Here is a 17,202-nt window from a genome sequence, read left to right on the forward strand (position 1 = left end):
AGCGGATACCACCACCCAGACCGAACCATGGTTCCGTCTGGGTGGTGGTATCCACTGAGAATAAATAATAGTAGTCTTCTCCACTGGTGACGTGTTACTTATTCAAGGTACTACAATACCATGGCAACTCGTTGTGATGGCATTCACAATATGAGATATAACCAAAACGATGACAATTTAATTAATTAATTTAACTACTTTGGTAGATGGCTACGTTAAAATGATGCTTTTGCACTAACCTATATGTAAGTCATTCTACCTCGTAACATAAGACCTTTACCCTTAAATATTTTATTGTCCTATTACACTTACCTTTACTCTTTCCTAAGTAATGGAGAAATCCATTAACTGCCAACATCTAAACTATCTTGAAACCTTTCATCTGATCAATGATCACCAATATGAATTCTGTAGTTGTTCTTGACATTTCCAAGGCTTCTGATGGTGTTTGGAATAAAGGTCTTTAGCATTAGCATTAGTAGAGGCATATGATGCAAGAAAGCAAGCTTATGCAGCATCAGCAAAAAAAAAAAAAAAAAAAAAACTTCCACTTCACCCCTCCGTTCGTTCGAAATACCTGTCCAGCCGAGCCTTAAATTTATTTAGGCTATTGACTTCCACAACAAGGGATAAAAATCTGTTCCAACCAACTACCCACTGGCTAAAGGCAAAGTTCCGCACATCTATCCTACAACCGTCTTTCCTCAATTTGAATTTATGCTCTCTCAGGTGATTATTCTGAGCAAGAGGCTGTATCCCATCAGCATTGAGCATGCTCAAACCATTCAAGGCTTTGTACATCTCTATCAGATCACCTCACCGGTGCCTAGTCTCCAGACACTGTAATTTGCAAAACTTAAGCCTTTCTTCATAAGAGCAACCCTTCGTTCCGTTCACTAACCTTGTTGCCCTTCTCTGTACTTGTTCCAGCAGCTCTACATCCTTCTTGAAATGAGGCCTCCAGACCTGTATACAGTACTCAAGGTGTGGCCTGACCATTGCCTTATACAAGAGGATAATCACCTCCCTATCCCTGCTAGAAAAATTCCTGTGTATCATTGATAAGACACCATGAGCTACTCTTGCAGCCCATCTGCACTGCTCAGAGAACTTCATATCTGCCTGCACAATTACCTCCAGGTCCTTTTCATTCTCTACCATTGTCAGTGTAGTACCACAGAGTTGATACGTTGCTCTGGGGTTGCTGTTTCCCATATGTAGTACTTTACATTTGTCAATGTTAAACTTCATTTGCCACCTCTCAGCCCATCTGCTCAACCTTTCCAGATCCTGTTGCAGCAGCATAGCGTCAGTAGCATCCTTAACAACCCTGCCAACCTTTGTATCGTCTGCAAACTTGGACATTAAGCTTGATATACCATCATCAATATTATTTATAAATACAGAAAACAACAATGGACCCAACGCTGAACCCTGAGGGACTCCACTAATAACATTAGTCGACGATGAGCAGTGTCCATTAATTACCACTCTCTGTCTTCTGCCACTCAACCATCCCTTTATCCATAGCAACAATTTGCCACCAATGCCACACTGCTCCAATTTGTGCAGCAGTCTTCCATGTGCAACAGTATCAAAAGCCTTCCTAAAATCCAAACATATAATATCAAAGTTATTCCCTGCATCCAATTCTTTTGTGACTACATCATAGTATCCAATCAAATTGGTCAGGCAAGACCTTCCCTTAACAAAACCATGCTGTGTCTGAGCTATAACTGAATTCTTGTCAAGATGATCCTGCAGTGCTTCTTTAACCAGTGCTTCCATTAATTTTCCTGGAACAGAAGTTAAACTCAAAGGTCTTTAATTACTTGTGTCAGCCTTTGATTCTTCTTTGTGAATTGGGGTTACATTTGCACATCTCCAGTCTGTAGGTACCTCCCCTGAGTCCAAGGAAGCTCGCATAATTATGGCTAACGGATTGCTGTCTCCTTTAATATAACTGGATAGATCCCGTCTACCCCAGGTGCCTTTCTTGTATTTATCTTCAACAATTTCTCCTCCACTTTACTCTCAATTATTACAAGATCATCTAGCTCACTGCCAGTGTTTACTTCATCTATGGCATTCCCCTTCCTAAATAACTCCTCATGTGTGAATGTGGATGCAAAATATTGATTTAGTTTTTTAGCTACCTGAGCAGGATCATCAACAGTTGAACCATCGATATCAAGTGGACCAATCTGATTCATCCCCTTCCTTCTAGAATTTACATAAGTAAAGAACTCCTTGCTGTTTTTCTTTGCATCCCTTGCCAAAGATTTCTCGTAATCTGCCTTTGCCTGCCTAACCTCCTTTGTAACTTGGTTACAGATCAACTTATATCTATCATAGGCTTCTGTGTCACATGTTAATTTATATGTATCCCATGGATTTTTCTTCTCTGCCATATGTCTCATTAGTTTATCTGACATACATTTAGGCCTGAACCTTGAACAATATTTCTTAGTTGGTATGTAAAGCCTAGTAGCTTCCAAGATAAGTTCTTTGAATGCTTCCCATTTTGAGTTTGCTGTTGGTAACATCATCAGTTGGTCCCACTGTATAGAATTTAAATACTGTCTCAGACCATTGTAGTCGCCTTTATGAAAGCAATAACCCTTCCCTTTATCCCTAATGGTAGTTACCTCCTTGAGTAAATCCCACTTCAGCACACTGTGATCACTGCCACCTAGTGGTTCCTGTATCTGCAGATTCTTAATGCATGAAGAATCACTACTGATAACTAAATCAAGAGTATTGCTCCCTCTAGTTGCCTCCCGAACATGCTGATTTAGAAAACAATCATCCAATAAATCCACAAAAGCCCTGCTAGTGTGTGAGTGACCAACACACAAATTCCAGTTAATATCTGGGAAATTAAAATCCCCCATTATAAGACTCTCTGATTTACTGGCCCACTCTATTTCCCTGTACAGTTTCTTATTGTACTCATCAGAGTCATTAGGCCTATAGCACACTCCTACTCTCAATTTTGATCTCCCAGTGCTTATGTCACACCAAACTGACTCGACACTGCACCGTCCAGCGATGTGTTCTAAATAAGCTTCCTTTTTATGAATTGTCCACTGTTTTTTTGTAATTTCATTACAGTTTTCTCTCTGATTGCTCACTGCAGGGAATGGTAGATGGCTCTCTCCTCTTTACTTCTTCTCCATTAATGCAGGTGTTCCCCAAGGTTTAGTTCTTTCTTTCACTTCCACTCTTTTCCTCTCATATCCAAGGGGTGGTCATTTAATTCATGGACTGGTGCAAGATTTTATGTATATCATGCAAAATTTCCATAACTGCTGCTAGAGGAGTAGTACTTGTCAAGCTAGTGTTGCGTGAAGAGTTTTTTTAGCCATGTGTTACTGGCAATTGTTTTGAAGCAAGTATCATCTCAGACATACAGGTTGAACAGTGATATATGATTCATTATTGTGTCAGACAGGGCTTAAATGCATCAGAAAGAATTAAAGAGATGAATGTTGCATATTGTAGGATGGTCATATTTAAATTGCAGAAGCGATTTACTTGAAGACCATGAGTCTGTTGCAGATAACACAAAACCTGGTCAGTCTTCCTCCTCAACAACTCCTGAGTAAATTGCAAAACCCCAGGAAATCTTTGGATGAAGACAGGTGAATTACACTCTGCGGATTAGCTGTTAGGATGTTCATTTCATATGGTAGTGCTCACAATATTGTGAAAGATTACCTGAAAACATTGCGATTCAGTGCCCACTGGATTCTACACAGTTTGACTCCAGAACAAAAACAGCAAAGAGTAGACTTGTGCAAATAAATTCTTCCTTGTTTAGAAACACAAGATCAAAACTTCTTAAATCGAATAGTGACTTGTGATGAAACTTCGATTTTTCACTATGATTCAGAGACAAAACAACAGTCGAGTGAGTGAAAGCATTCTGATTCACCAAGACCAAAGAAATTCTGAGCTTTTCATTCAGCTGACAAACAAATGGTTTTTATATTTTTTGACATAAAAGGCATTCTTTTTTGCACATTTTGTGCCTCGTGGAACAATTACGAATAAGGAAGCATACTCTGAGGTTCTCAGAGTCAAACTTCACTCCGCCATATATGAGAAACGATAAGAAACTCTTTAGTGTGAAGTGGCTTTCTCCATCAAGACAATGCCAGTTCCCATATGGCTAATATTGTGCATCTAGTGATCACTGCTATGGGTGCCGAGGTTCTGCCACATTCCCCTTATCCACTGAAGTTAATCTTTTGTGATTTCTTCCTTTTTCCATGTCTGAAGAAAGCTTTGAAGGAACCCTCGATGTGGGCATATATATGTGGTGAGGTGGACCTCACAGTGAGGCTGCTGATCCTCCAGATTAGCATCACTGGGATCAGCACCCACAGCCTAGGTTATAGGCTAACATCATAGGAATCCGGCGCATTTGCTGTGCGCTGCGACCTGTGGAAATTCGGAAAGGGGGATTCTGGTGGTTGAGGGGGCCCAGCTTCAACACACCACTTTGGCCCCTGCTTCAGCAAGTCAGCTGGTCCTGGATGGCCTGGCTTTGGATGGTAAATGGCCCATTATGTGAGTGGAAACCCTTTAATGTAAAATTAAGGGCCTGTTTTTTAGATTTATGTTTAAGAACCAGAAACTGAGCAGTAAGATGATGTTGCTAAGATGTTAAAAAAAGTTTCCACAATAGTGTCCCCTATTGCAGTAGAGTACAATAGTACAGCCCTTATTTTCTAGGACCGATGAGGGGTACTGTTTATTTTCTCTTCATTTTCTGGATTTTTTCCCCAACCACCTTAGTGCTAGTTGTCTGGGTAATAGAGAATGTAAAACTGATTTGTGATTCCTTTTTTTTAACATCTTAGCAACATCATCTTATTACCACCTGGTTAGGCCCCGGGTGCCAAGCGTTTTTCGAGGCCAAGCGACATTACTGCGACTTATAGTGCTCTAGATAAGTGAATAACGTTATTTTTAAGTTCCTGTCTTTCTCCCAACCGTTTTCATTTTAAAAGCAGTTCCATACTTGAAAACTACAAGTCAGAACGCAGAAAGGAAATTCACCTTTCTTTTCCTTTATCATATATTTTTAAGCAACACTAAACAACTAACACTAACCGCTTGGCCTCCTAGCGGCACTGCTCCTGCCTCCCCGTGGCGGGGCCGGAAATCTTGGCGGAAAAGTCCTCCAGCCAAGGGCCAAAAGGAGCAAACATGGCAAACACAGACCATGTTTCTGCTACACAAACTAGCAGAAAACTAGATCAAATAGATTCATGTACAGCTATGAGACAAAGGACAGAGGATCTCCCTCTAGTCGCACCACTGTTTCTAGTTATTCATTCTAAGAATGAACAACCGATCGGAAGTTTGTCACCTTTCAGAATTCAAAAAACTCTTGAAAGCATTGCTAGTTCCCCTAAAACAGTCAGAAGACTAAAATCAGGCGATCTATTAGTAGAGATGACAAATCAAAAACAAGCAGAGCATCTAATAAAAGCGAGATATTTTGGAGAAATTCCAATAACAGTAACTCCTCATTCCACCTTGAATACATCGAAAGGAGTAATTACAGAGTGGGATCTTCTCAATGTTCCCGAAGATGAAATAAAGGAAGAGTTGAAAGACCAAGGAGTTATTCAAGTGAAAAGAATAACAATTAAAAGAGAAGGAGAAATTATCCCAACGAGGAATATAATTCTGACTTTCAACACTCCAAAACCACCAAAAACAGTTAAAGCTGGATATCTAAACTGCCCACTGAGACCATATATTCCAAACCCTGTCCGATGTTTTAAATGTCAGAAGTACGGACACTCTCAAGCAGTATGTAGAGGCTTTTCTGTCTGCGCCAAATGTGGATCACGAGAGCATACACAACACGACTGTACAGCACAGAATTCAAGATGCCCAAATTGCAGAGGAGAACATGATGCCTACTCAAAAGAATGTGAAGAATGGAAGAGAGAAAAAAGAATACAGAAATATAAGGTAGAAAACAATGTAACATACCAAGAAGCAAAAAAAACAATACAACCGCAACGAACAAATAGACCAACGTATGCACAAGTAACCCAAACTTATAGAACAATAGAAACACAGACAGATGTAACGATCCCACCAAAAAAATCCATGTCAGAATGGGCACGTTCTCTTCTTATTGAACCAAAAGAAAAACCTGATCAAGCAATAAACACGCCCATCACGATACCACCAACTAGAGAAACTACCAAATCTACAAAACAAGTCAGAACCACTGAAGCAAACAGAAATAAAATGGAAGTAGAAGAAAAGGATCAGACAGATGAAACAATACTAGAAATTTTTGCAGAAGAAGAAGAGATGGATACCGGAAAGCCACACTTCCCTAAAAAAGGAAGGCAAAAAACAGAGAACTCAAAGGCAACAACCTCAAGAAAACGAGCTGAAAGTACTAACAAAACCAAATAATGAATACATTCTTACACTGGAACTGTAGAGGATTCCGCAGCAATTTCGAAGATATCCACAATCTCTTATCGGAGTACAATCCGATTAGTCTATGTTTACAGGAAACATATCTTAAGCCCCAGAATAAAATAACACTAAAACATTACAATATATACAGAAAAGACAGAATTACAGGCGGTACAGCACATGGTGGAGTAGCAATCCTAGTAAATTCCGGTATACCAACTAAACAGATCCCTTTGCAGACTAATCTAGAGGTTATAGCAGTACGGATTGCAGTAAACTTTCATGTGACAGTTGCTTCCATCTACCTACCACCAAACGAAGAAATAACCTATACAGAACTAGAAGACCTAGTAGTTCAATTACCAACTCCTTTATGTATCATGGGAGATATGAATGGCCATCATCCTCTATGGGGAAATGAAAATATAGATAAAAGAGGTCAAATTCTAGAGAAACTACTTGATAAGCTAAACCTAATACTCTTGAATGACGGGACACCCACATATATACGTCTAACCACAGGAACTAGCACAGCTATAGACCTTTCCATATGCTCTCCATCAATATACCCTCTACTGGTGTGGGCAGTTCATAACGATCCCCTGAGTAGTGATCATTATCCAATAAGGATTACTTTAAAAGAACCTACCACTTGTCAACCACAAAGAGCTCCAAAGTGGAGATTAGATAAGGCAAACTGGGCAAGATACAAGCAGCTGGCAATATTAGAACAGGAACAAATCCAACAGGTATCAATAGACTCTGCAGTGAAATATGTGACTGACAAACTCCTCCAGGTTGCAAAATTAACAATACCAAAAACTTCATTAAAATTTCCCATACATCCAAAGCCGTGGTGGAACGATGCATGTTCCCTAGCAAAACGCGAGAAAACCAAAGCATGGAATATTTTCCGAAGACACCCTACCACAACCAACTTGATAATTTTCAAAAAGGCAAGGGCGAATGTCAGACGCATTACTAAGATTAGTAAGAAAAAATGTTGGATCCGTTTTGCATCTACGATTACTAGGAAAACAGACAGCCGGAAAGTTTGGGACAAAATAAATAAAATGAACAACAAATACCAAAGAATTTCTCCTCCTTTTATAAAATGGAATGGACAAGATATAGCTAAACCTAAAGACATAGCAAATGCTCTTGGTAGAACCTTTGAAAAAATATCAGATAGTAACTCCTATGAGGCAACCTTCCAAAAACATAAAGCCCATGCAGAAACATATAAATTGAATTTCTCTAGTAAAAACAAAGAATGCTATAACCAACCTTTCACCCTCGGAGAACTTTATAAAGCCATTTCACAGACAAAGCAAAGTGCAGCAGGTCCAGATGAAATAGTATACATGATGGTACAAAAATTAGACGAGAAATCATTGAGATCGTTGCTCCTCTTATATAACAGAATATACCTGGAAAATTCCTTTCCGAATCAATGGCGCCACGCAATAGTCTTAGCCTTCCCAAAACCAGATAAAGATCCCACAAATCCAAATCACTATCGCCCAATAGCCTTAACTAGCTGCCTTGGAAAAATACTTGAAAAAATGGCAAATGCCCGACTAATGTGGTTTTTAGAAACCCATAACTTACTAAATACAGCTCAATGTGGTTTCAGAAAGAACAGGTGCACTCTAGACTTAATGATAAAAGCAGAAAACAACATAAGAAACGCCTTCTTAAGAAAACAGCACTTAGTAATGATATTTTTCGATATTGAAAAGGCGTATGACACAGCATGGCGATATGGAATACTTAGAGACATTTTTAACTTTGGAATGAGAGGACATCTACCAATGTATATCCAAAATTTTTTACAACAACGAACTTTCCAAGTTAAGATATTAACTACATTATCGGAAGTCTTTGTGCAGCAAGAGGGAGTACCACAGGGATCGGTACTCAGTGCTACCCTGTTCAGGCGCCTCCGTAGCCAGGTGGGAAGGAGCAGCAGTGCGTAGCACACGCTTCTTGATTAGACCGGGGTTCGAGCCTGTCACCACCAAATACGAAGGATGCGGAAAGGTCAGGAATGACCACCGCATATTCGCGGAGCAATATGGCCTTAGTTGCTAATGCTCCTAAAAACCAAATAACAACAACAGCTACCCTGTTCGCCATAAAAATCAACTCAATAGCTAAACAAGTACCAAATACTATAGACACAGCACTTTATGTTGATGATTTTAGCATTTCTTATCAATCACAAAACATGCGAACAATAGAACGTTAATTACAAAGAGCAATTAATAAAATAACTGCATGGACTCAAAACAATGGCTTTAAAATCTCTAAACAAAAGACAGTAGGAATACACTTTTGTCGGAAAAGAAACTTGCACCCAGACCCAGAATTAAAGCTAGAAGAAGAAGTAATCCCAATAACATCCAGCACAAATTTTCTCGGATTAACCCTAGATAAGAAACTGACCTTTTTTAGATCACATAAAGCGCCTTAGGATAAACTGTCTAAAGAAATTAAATATTCTTAGGGTCATATCTGCAACAAATTGGGGAGCAGACAGGTACACCTTATTACATCTATATAGAAGCTTGATAAGATCCAAAATCGATTATGGGGCACCTGTTTACAGCTCTGCAAAACCAAGTGCATTAAGATGGTTAGACCCTGTACACCACAGTGCACTCCGCATAGCCTTGGGAGCATTCCGTACTTCTCCAGTTCAAAGTCTCTATGCTGAGGCTTATGAACCACCACTTCACCTGAGAAGACAAGAACTCCTTCTATCTTATGCAGCTAAAATAAAGTGTTTTCCAAACCATCCTGTGTTCAAAACATTATATACACCAATATGGGAAAATATGTACAGAACACACCCAACAGTTAACAAACCAGCAAACATACGCATCAAAGAGCTACTTCCAATTTGGTCTCTTGATTTCAACAAACTAGCTATTATACGAAATGCACCAAAACCCCCCTGGGAAATAACATCACCAAACTATGATACCTACTTTCAATCTTGGGGAAGACATTCCCTACCAGGAAGCAGCTTTCAACAACTACATGCTGCATATCTAGAGAAATATCCACAATATGCACAAATCTATACAGATGGATCGAAAACCGATACAAAAGTAAGCGCGGCAGCAGTTTTCTCTGATACTACAATAATCCAAGTCCTCCCAACAGAATGTAGCATCTTCACAGCTGAATTGCAAGCAGTGAAGTTAGCAATAGACCAAATATGGAAGAAAAAGCTACCCCATAGTCTGATCTTCACAGATTCCCTCAGTACGATGCAAGCAATACAATGTGACACAAAGAATTTCCATCCAACTCTAAGACAAATCCAAGTTACCCTAAACAGAATTCTTAAAAGAAAACAAGACGTCACTTTTTGTTGGATTCCTGGACATAAGGGAATTAAAGGAAATGAACAAGCAGACCATGCAGCAAAAATGGCAACCGGCACCCTTTCCTCAACCACCAAAGTCCCATTTACAGACTACAGACATAGTATCAAAGTGAACAGCAAAAACCAGTGGCAGAGAATATGGAGTGAGCAAACACATAATAAACTTTTTCAAATTAAACCAGTTTTAAATCAGTGGAAATCCAGTGAAAGAGATGTCCGAAAAGAAGAAGTAACCCTTGCCAGGTTACGAATAGGGCACACATATCTAACCCATTCCTATCTACTTAAATCTGAAGAACCACCTCAATGCAGACAGTGCCGTGTTCAACAAACAGTAAAACATTTACTACTAGATTGTCCAGCCTTTATGAATGAAAGAAAAATAGCCTTTAGTTCTGTAATTAAAAATCAAGATGATCTAGTTTTGGAAAACATTCTAAATGAAGAAAATAACGTAAGAAAAGTTTTTCACTACCTAAAATCAATAGGCTTATATAATCAGATTTAAAACACAAAAATCACCACAAGTCAATGAATCCATTTGAACTCTGTCTCTTCATAAAGTCAGGTATTACTTAAATCCAAAATTTGAAAGAAACCAGACTAGGGAATCAAAACCGAGAGAGGTGCATTATGGCCACAGAAGCCGATGCGCCAACAACTAATAAACAACAACAACAACAACCACCTGGTTAATCCAAAAATACAGAAGTCCCTGACATACGTAAGAGATACGTTCCGGGACTTCTTCGTCGTGTTTTACGTAACTCGGGAATGATGAGTAACATATTGCTACTATATTATTATTGACAAATCTGAATTCAGCGCAATACTTTTTAATATTTGACCATTTTCATGCATTGTTATTAGTTTAATTTTCTGATCCAAATTGATCACTTTCTGTTTTTTTTTGGTAGATTTACTAGTACCGCTGTCACTTATTTTCTTAGTTGGCACCATGATAACGGTCAAAATTAAATTTTCTGAAAAGAACTTCACAGGATTAAGGCGAAAACTCACTATTATCACATTGCGCGAGCTCACATTTAACTAATGCACATTTCTGGAGGTCAACAAAAAACAATAAAAAAAAATTTGCATTTTCCGTGTTATTGGGTTTTTATGTTAGCGTAATCTAATATAAACGGGTAGTAAACTCGATCTTACTGCATTTGTGATGATACCAATAGCTGGAATTCTGTTGGATTTTACTTTATTATGGTGATGTGTGTCCCCCTTCACTGAAATCTTCAGTCATGTAAAAAAAATCCATAAATAATTGTAAGAATCTTCTCTTCATTGCTATTTTTTTTTCTTGTTAATCTGATCTCACTTGTGCATGCCGTGATCATCGTTATTGATTGCTTATTATTTTTTTTTGTTGTTTTAAATTTTACAATCCTAAAAAAAATAATAAAAAAAATTGAGTGAAAACAAATTTACGTAAATCCGTAGTTGTGATTTATGGATTACTGATTTACATAAATCAGAAATGATTTGTGTACTGATTTACATAAATCAGTAAGTCGGGAACTTACTGTATCGAAAAATGTTCAGCAACTTACATAAAAAATATGGCGATAGATAAAAAAACTTACCACATACTACTCGTATAAGGTGCACTACAGCCAATGTAGCTTATGTGCCATTAAACACACACACGCGCACTACTCGTGTGTCCAAAACAATGCTCCCCTTTATTTTTTGCGATGTCGATTTAAAATCTAATGGCTTCCCTTTATTTTTTACAAGGTTGCGTATGATTTGGTCATCAACATTATAATGGTTCATTAGAGATTTAACGTATGCATCATTTTCAAACTTTTGAATAATTTTTAAGTCTTTATTTAACTGAAAGCACAACTCTTTTTTTTTTTACTCATCATTTTCACGATTTCTAAACAAAAAAAAAAAAATATATATATATATATATATATTTACTATAAAAAAAATTTCGACCTCCATGACATAAATAACAAAACAAAATTTGTCTTTTTGCAGTGCGGCGGGTGTGAAGACAGCGGGGGTTCCAAGATAATAGGCAGATTAATTTCCCAATGATGACTTATAATGCCGCTTCTTATTGCTTATTTATGACTTGCAGAATATCTACTTATACCTATTCTAGCTATTACTTGAATTTTATGATTTATGATTTCTGTGTTTTTTTTTTTTTTAATTTGGAGTCATGAAGTGGCCCAGTAAGTCGAGAGTCTGCTGTATTTATCAATTTTCTGATTTTTCCAATATTCAAGATGTGGCCTAACCATTGCTTTATCGGTGCCTCGGTAGCCAGGTGGGCAGGAGCAGCAGTGCATAGCACATGCTTCTTGATTAGACCGGGATTCGAACCCGTGACCACCAAATACGGAGGATGTGGAAAGGTCAGGGAATGACCACCGCATATCCCCGGAGCAATATGGCCTTAGTTGCTAATGCTCCTAAAAACCAAATAACAACAACAACATTTCTTTATCTAATGGAATAATCACCTCTTTATCTTCACTGGTACAGTTTCTGGATATCATTGACTGATTTCTGTCAGTAACCACCTTGCCCACTCTTCTGTCATGAGCAGACTTAAACATTAAACTTGAAATATTTACCTCACACTAGTACATATCAAAAACAGGTATTGGCTCAGCTCCAACTCTGTGGGACCCAACTCATGCTTTTAGTCCGTGGTTGCAGACTTTGTAAGTATTGTTTTTAATCTTAAGTTGAACTTATTAAACAATGAATGGATAATAAATTTTCTGAGAAAACAAGAAATACAGACAACTGAGTGGTTTAAGTTTTCCTTCTCATTTATAAGGGGAAATTTCATTCTGTTTGCAGCTTCGTTTCAAATAATGATATTTTTTTTTTATGTAAACCCCAAACACGAGAGGTATTAGAACCTATAGTACTTAGTACCGTGCTTGGGTTGGAGGTTGAGAAGACGAAAGAAGATATTTTTTGATATTGGACTTAAACTTCTGTAGACTGTAATTTTCAGGAAATACGTATAAAGGAATGTTGTTCCAGAAAACGGCAGTTGAATGAATAAACGAGGAAGATGAAAAGTTGGTTCTGTGAGTTTGAAGTTGGACAGTAAATGGTGTTGGCTGGTGGCGGCACATGTTCGGACTGTTTTGAAAGAGAGAGCGGAAATTATAGAAGCCAATTCAGAAGAACAGTACCTATGGAAGTATCTGTAGAAGAGGCATGCAGCAGAAACAGTACGTCTATGAGACAGTGAGTGGAGAGACTCTGTTAGAGATGAATTGTTAATTAACCTAACTGCCCTCTTCTGAATGGAATCAAACAGCCTGAGAGAGGTTTTTGGGACACCACCCCAGATGTGGGAACAATATTCCATGGCAGGGCGGATTTTTGATTTATACAGAGTGAGCAGCTGTTTGGAAGAAAAGTAACGCCGAGAGCGTAAGAGAAAACCAAGTTTTTTAGATGCAGAAGAAGCAATATTTGTAATGTGCTTGTGCCAAAAGAGATTTATCATTTTGCTTAGAAATCGGAGTGTCACTAAAGATAAGCATAGGAGCAGAAGAATCCTTTTTGCGAGATATAAGACAAGACTGAGTTTTAGAAGGGTTGAAATCAACTATGTTGTCTTTGCCCCACTGGAAAATTACCTGAAGATCGGCATTTAAGGAATTGGTAGTAGATTTTCGAGAAGTTGAAGCTGATTGAGCAAGACAAGGTTTCTCAAAATGGAAAGGGAAATGCAATGTGCTATCATCGGCAAAACTATGAATAGGATTTCCAGTCAATGGAAGAAGGTCATTGATATACAAGAGGAATAGAGTGAGAGGAAAGAACTGAACCTTGGGGGACACCAGCATTAGTGGAGAAGTTAGAAGACAGAGAGCCATCTACCATCACCCTCAGTGAGCGATCAGAGAGAAAACTGGATAACCAATTACTAAAAACAGTTGGCAAACCATAAGATGAAAGCTTGTTTAGAAGACCTTTATGCCAAACACGATCAAAAGCCTTTGAGATGTCAAGAGCACTAAGCCTTTCATTGAATTAGTCCATAAATGGGTAACATAAGCCAGAATATCACCAGTGGATTGACACTGACGGAATCCATACTGACAATCGTTGATCAGATGGAAGATTTCTATGTAGTTTAAGAGTTGGCGGTTAATTGATTTCTCCATTACTTTAGAAAGAGTAGAAGTAATTGCAATGGGATGATAATTGGATGGGAGAGATTTGTCACCTTTTTTAGGAACTGGCTGGATATGAGCAAATTTCCAAGCAGAAGGAAAAACACCTTTGGAATAAGAAAGTGAAAAAAGGCGGCAAAGAATAGGAGTAAGTTCAGGAGCACAGGTTTTGAGAACAAGTGGGTTGGCAGGGTTGTCAAGGACACTACTGACACTATGCTGCTGCAACAGGATCTGGAAAGGTTGAGCAGATTGGCTGAGAGGTGGCAAATGAAGTTTAACATTGACAAATGTAAAGTACTACACATGGGAAACAGCAACCCCAGAGCAACGTACCAACTCTGTGGTACTACACTGAGAGTGGTAGAGAATGAAAGGGACTTGGGGGTGGTTGTGCAGGCAGATATGAAGTTCTCTGAGCAGTGCAGGGCTGCAAGAGTAGCTCATGGAGTATTGTCAATGATATACAGGAATTTTTCCAGCAGGGATAAGGAGGTGATTATTCCATTGTATAAGGCAATGGTCAGGCCACACCTAGAGTACTGTATACAGGTCTGGAGGCCTCATTTCAAGAAGGATGTAGAGCTGCTGGAACGAGTACAGAGAAGGGCAACAAGATTAGTGAATGGAACAAAGGGGTGCTCTTACGAAGAAAGGCTTAAGTTTTGCAAATTACAGTGTCTGGAGACTAGGCACCAGCGAGGTGATCTGATAGAGGTGTATAAAGCCTTGAATGGTTTGAGCATGCTCAATGCTGATGGGATTCTTCCTCTAGCTCAGAAAAATCACCTGAGAGGGCATAAATTCAAATTGAGGAAAGACAGATGTAGGATAGACGTGCGGAAATTTGCCTTTAGCCAGTGGGTGGGTGGTTGGTGGAACAGACTTCCATCCCTTGTGGTGGAGGTTGATAGCCGAAATAAGTTTAAGGCTCAGCTGGACAGGTATTTTGAACGAACAGAGGGGTGAAGTGGAAGTGGGTTTTTTTTTTTTTTTTTTTTTTGGCTGATGCTGCATAAGCTTGCTTTCTTGCATCAAATGCCTCTACTAATGCTAATGCTAAATACCATCGGGATCTGGAGCTTTCTTAGCATGAAGATTCTTCAAAATTCTTCTGACATCCTTTTGACGGAAGACCACAGGAGGCATTGAATGGAGCGTGTTGGGAATAATGGTGGGAGGTGTTTTACCAAGATCATTATTACACGAGATGGTAGAAAAATGGGATGCTAGCAGGTCAGCTTTATCCTTGGCTGAAGTGACAACAGAACCATCTGGTTTGGACAGAGGAGGGAGCAGAGATGGGCAAAAGTTGCAGCTAATTGCTTTGGCAAGAGACCAGAATGCTCGGCTACCATTAGGACAAGAAGCAAGTTTTCTACTCTTAGCCTGTTCAAACTCTAGTTTGGACTGATGAATAACTGCTTTACAATTGTTGCAAGCTTTGGTATAGGCAGCAAATGAAACTGAAGAATTAGAAACAAGCCAATTACGATATGCAACATTCTTCTCTTGAACAGCCTTAGCACATTTATTAGAAAACCAAGGTTTAGATAAAGGACTAGATTTAAAAGTGGTGTGTGGAATAAAGGATTCCATTCCTGCAAGAATAATTTCACTGACACGTTCTGAGCAAATGTTGACATCAGAAGTTTTGAAACAGTAATCCGACCAAGGAAAAGAAGAAAAGAAGTCTGCAGGTCATCCCATTTTGCATTCTTGTAATGCCAAACAACACGAGGTTGGGAATAGCCATGAGATAAAGGTTCCATTGGAGAAGAGAAAAAAATACCAAGTTGTGATCTGAAGTGCCTAAAGGACCCCTCACTTTGATCGTGGTCTTATAAGGGTTGTTTGTGAGAAAAAGATCAAGCATATTGGCTGTATGATTAGGATTGTCCAGTATTCTTGTAGATAAATGAACAATCTGTGCAAGGTCATTAGTAATTGCAAAAGCCTCAGCATCCCGACCAGCTGGGTAGGTGTGACTAGAAAAAGGAAGCCAGCTGGAGTTGTGAACATTAAAATCACCAAGGAAAATTACCTCACTGTTAGGAAAGTTGATCTGGAGAAAGTCAAGTTGCAAAGAGAGGAAGTCAAAGAGCTCCAAGTGATTAGTGGAGTTGGGAGAACGGTAGAGACAACAGATGAATTTGACACAATGAGGTAGAGAGATTTTAAGCCAGAGAAGATCAAAGAGAGGAGATTCGAAATTGCCAAGTCTCTGACAGGGAATATCAGAACGCACATATGCACAAGTACCACCTTTGAGGTGAAAGGAATCATACAGCGAATAATTTGGGCATCTGAGATGAGCAGTAGTTGAATCAACTGATAACTGAGATTCTGTCAGAAAAAGTACATGGGGTTTGGCAGACTGCAAGTGGCAATGGACTTCGTTGAGATTAGAATTGAGACCACGTATATTTGTGAAATTAATTAGGAAGTGCTTGGGAGATTTAGATCTTTTCGCAGATAAGCTTGCTCTATTAGTTTGACAATTCATAGTGTATTCAATAGTAAGAAAAAGTGGGTGGGACATGCTGTATGAAGTAATGAAATTTTTGGATATGGCATACACATGGTAAGAATATACCCAGATCCTTGACATAACGTGGCCTCAACAATGCTCCCCGCATACACACTACTTGGACTCCCTCCAGTCACTATCTGGCAGAGTAGAGGTACCAAGATTATAACTAGCTGATCCGGAAGCCTCCTAGAGAGTTACGAATAGGTTTGGTCCGGTGTAATAACTAGCGGCCGGCCTGCGAACACCATTTTAGAGCTGTACCCTCGAAATGTAAGAAATATTGGATCTCGCTACGATGTTCATCATAACCTCAAAAGTCATCAATCATACTGCATGATGGAAGAAATTGGGAAGGGTTGACCGGAACTTAGCTCTAGAGGCTAAACATGAGTTCCACCACTTCAAGCCTCCAATAAGCAAAGTGGTGGTATTGCACCAGTTGATGAGAGTCATCTACCACCTAGTACTGCCTGACAACATAGAGGGGCGGCTATCCTCCATGTGGTGTGGGCACCACACCTCGACTCCTGCTTACGTTGGTTCACACCTGGGTGGTCACCCACTATGTACTTGTGCACGGAGGTTATACCCAGGATTACTAACAGTCCCACCATCGTGAAGGTGCAAGCAGAGGATTT

The 17,202-nt window shown here is 39.1% G+C and overlaps 1 protein-coding gene across 1 annotated transcript in view; it reads left to right on the plus strand.

The window, feature by feature from the left end:
• LOC150082029 (rho guanine nucleotide exchange factor 17-like) overlaps nt 1-17,202 on the plus strand; it is an 862,761-nt gene that overhangs the window by 525,335 nt on the left and 320,224 nt on the right. The window lies entirely within an intron of this gene.

This window comes from Mastigoproctus giganteus, chromosome 8 (assembly GCF_048544385.1).
Source record: "Mastigoproctus giganteus isolate SK-2022 chromosome 8, ASM4854438v1, whole genome shotgun sequence".
Lineage (NCBI taxonomy): Eukaryota > Metazoa > Arthropoda > Arachnida > Uropygi > Thelyphonidae > Mastigoproctus > Mastigoproctus giganteus.